The sequence below is a fragment of the Octopus bimaculoides genome, chromosome 12 (genome assembly GCF_046866305.1).
Source record: "Octopus bimaculoides isolate indiv1 chromosome 12, ASM4686630v1, whole genome shotgun sequence".
Lineage (NCBI taxonomy): Eukaryota > Metazoa > Mollusca > Cephalopoda > Octopoda > Octopodidae > Octopus > Octopus bimaculoides.
This window is the reverse complement of record NC_142939.1, coordinates 18520794-18524327: the sequence shown is the minus strand read 5'-3', so window position 1 is coordinate 18524327 and position 3534 is coordinate 18520794. Positions and strand designations below refer to the sequence as shown.

Here is a 3534-nt window from a genome sequence, read left to right as displayed (position 1 = left end):
ATTCCCCCGCCATAGTTGAAAATCCGCGAAGTAGAAATAGTACTGTATATGTTTTTTATAACTTTTATAGTTGCATATATTTTTTTTATTATAAATGGCAAGAAACAGTGTTTATGAAGAGAGTGGGTAATTGCCCTCCCTCAGGCCTGACCGATTCGGATAGAAAAAAAAGTATTGGTGTGGACACCATAGTACTCCTCAACTTTTTCAAGTAGTTCTCTCGAGAGGATTGAGTAAATCCTGGTTTGCTGACAAGTAGTCTTCAAGAAAGCAGATATCAGCTGCAAATGCAAGTTCTGCAAGCAGTTCTGTTGGATAGCGCGAACTCCGATATACATACATGCATATATGTATATGTACATACAAACATCCATCCATCCATCCATGCATACATATGTGCATACACACATACATTACTGTGCAGAGGTATCATATATGAAATGTAAAGTGTAAACTTGAAGAGCATGCGCTTTAATAAACAATTTGTGTTGCTGTGAAAATTTCTATTTCACGCCAGCACTTGTTTCATAATCTTTTAACGCCTGATTTTGGATCGGGATCTCATATTCTTCGTTAAATAAACTGTAGATTTTAACAAGTTACTGCTGACACCCGATTCTTATATAATGGAGTTGGTTCCTTTAAACTCGGTAACAGCGCTCTAGTTGGCAACGTAAATAAATTAATTACTATAAGCACTACCTTGCGATTTTTAAGTGTAATAAAAAAAGAAATGTGAAGATAAGACTTTACTAAACATACGTTTATTCACACTTTGAAAAGTAGGCTTTGAAGGTACGCAAAATGTGTTTCCTTAAGTAGTCAGCCAATGAAATCACTCAGAATCAGTATTATGTTGAGTCAAATGTTTTGCAACATTTTAGTTACTCCACCGAGGTCGAGTTTGCCTCCCCCAAATTTTCGGGCTTTGTGCCTGGAGTAGAAAAGAATATTTTGGTTACTCCACCGAAGTCAACTTTGACTTCCGTCCTTTCGGGGTCGACAAATTAAGTACCAGTTGCGTACTGGGGTTGATATAATCGACTCCCCAAAAATTTCGGGCCTTGTGCCGAGAGTAGAAAAGAATATTTTGGTTACTTATTTCATTTATTCGTGAAGTTACAACGAAAGCAGTTTACCGTTCAAAGTACAAGCCATCGTGTTGTACAGTCTGAAGCCATCGTTCTGTTAGTTCTTGAGAGAGGGGGAAGGAAAGAACGAAGTGTGAAATGAACGATAGCAGTTCTTGTTCTCTCAAACAAAGAACTCCTTCACTAAAGTTTCGAACTTCGGAACCTGTTGTCAAACATGAGTGTTTCGAACTCAAGGGGATGCTCTGCCCCTGGTGGAACTTTTGAGGAAAAACTATGGAGGAAAGAAATCATTATGAGTTCGTTACGGATGGTTGAACCATCAATGCCAATCTGTACCCCGAACAGCTGAAGTGGATCTGTACCCACGAACCGTGCCACAAAAATACCCGTATTTGCTTAACAGAAAGCAAGCTCTTCAGTAGCAAGATTACGCTAGACCTCATATTTCTCGAATGACCAGGAATAAACTCACGGAACCAAAAGCAATTGAGCTGATGCCACACCCAACATATTGACCGGACCTAGCTCTTTCGTATTATTACTTGTTTTGATCCATGGCTCACTTCCTTTGCTCGCGACGCTTCTTCAGCCAAAAGGTAGTTTCAGCTTCAGTAAAGGAGTTCTTCGGGTCGAAGAAGAACTGATATCTGCGTGGAATCAAAAAACTGAGAGGAGAAGAAAAAGGTAACTTCAGACCGTACAACACGTTGGCTTCTACTCTGAAGGCAAAGCTACTTTTGTAGTAATCTGAGGAATAATGCAAATAAGTTACCAAAACATTGCAAAACGTTTGACTCAACACAGTACATTATTCATTTAGACCACATCCCAGATCAGGTTCTAGTTACTCTCCACAGAAGCAAAATAAGTTGTTGCTAAAGGCGACTTATAAATCGAATGCTCTCCCTTTTTCTTTCTTTTTTTTTTTCCAGTCTTATGTTTACTAAAAATGTACGTGGTTTGTGCGGAGTAGTTGTTTGCCTCTGCGTCAAAACATACATTTACAGATGAAATACACACTCTAATCGTTGCCTCACGGTAATCTCATAATAAAGGCATATACATTCAAACACACACACACACACACAATATATATATATATATTCTGTGTTTTAGGTTTGTTAAGGATAACTGCATTTTCTCCTGCGAGTTTCCGTAAAATAAATGCCGTTAAATATAGTGGCCCATCGAAATTATTTGACTATACTGATCTAGTGTTTAAAAAAATGGAGTCACTGTTCAAGAAGTATAACAAAACATCCTTGAGTTTACTTATCAATTTGCACTCAATATCAGCCAGATGAAAATACCTGTGCTTCATACAGAAAATGTAAATCAAGATGTTATAGTTTAAATTGCTAGAGACAGTCGAACTGTAGTTGCAGTCTAAACTCCCTTTCTGCTGAAATTGCTAAATTTGATCCTTAATTAAGTCACTAAATATTTTCAATCTGACAATTTTGGCAATGGATATCCATAAGATTATAGATAACTGTATATATTTAACTGCATATATGAAAGCGTTCGAATACCTTTTAAAGAAGATTGACAGATAAATTGTAATGGTATAAAAGAAGTCTCAATTATTAACCTGTTCTATTGTATTGACTAGAAAATTAAAATCAGATTCTCAATAAAACGTGACATCTCCGCAGACATTTCACAACATCGAGAAGAAAAGTAAACCATAGTGCTTTTAAGAATTCCAAGAAGAAAGCAAATGATGTAGCACTTATTTTATTCGATATATCGTATGTAATTTCCGGAACAAATCTACGACAGGAAAATAACGTTCACGTGTAAGTAACTAAATATATATTAACAGCAACATGGAATTCAAAATCAATTCGCTAAATATATGGTTATATTATCGATTAAATGAGAAACAGTTGGATTGCAGAATCAGGCGCCAGAAAAAGAAATGCCTTCTTGTACTGACGGCTATATTTTTCTGTAGTAAAGTTTCAGCGCGACGTTCACATTTATTTTTTCGTTATTGACGAAAGGTTAAGGTGGCGAGTTGGCAGGATTGTTAGCAAGCACAGTGGACGAAATGCATAGCGGTGTTTCGCCCGTCGCTACGTTCTGAGTTCAAATTCAGCCGAGGTCGACTTTGTCTTTCATCCTTTCGGGGTCGATAAATTAAGACCCAGTGAAACACTTGGATCGATGTAATCGATTATCCTCCTCGACAAAATTTCAGGCTTTGTTATTGATGAAGGGTTGGTATAATCGACTAGCAATCCAACGAAACATATCGCATTCTGCTCGTTACATATATATATATATATATATATATATGTGTGTGTGTGTGTGTGTGTGTGTGTGTGTCTTGCAAACAACTCACACATGCAAGTGCTACCAGTCGAAAACTCCGCATACCGTTAGCCAGCCAGTGTATGGGGTCATCAGGAGAGAATGCGCGCCTGTTCGGAGCCTC

General features: G+C 37.6%; 1 long non-coding RNA gene across 1 annotated transcript in view; it reads left to right on the top strand.

The window, feature by feature from the left end:
- Positions 1–645, top strand: part of LOC149133048 (uncharacterized) — a 13997-nt gene extending 13352 nt beyond the window's left edge. The window contains exon 3 of the long non-coding RNA XR_016243912.1: positions 1–645. This exon is cut by the window's left edge and continues 1049 nt beyond it. This is a non-coding gene — a long non-coding RNA (uncharacterized LOC149133048).
- The last annotated feature ends 2889 nt before the right edge of the window (positions 646–3534 follow it).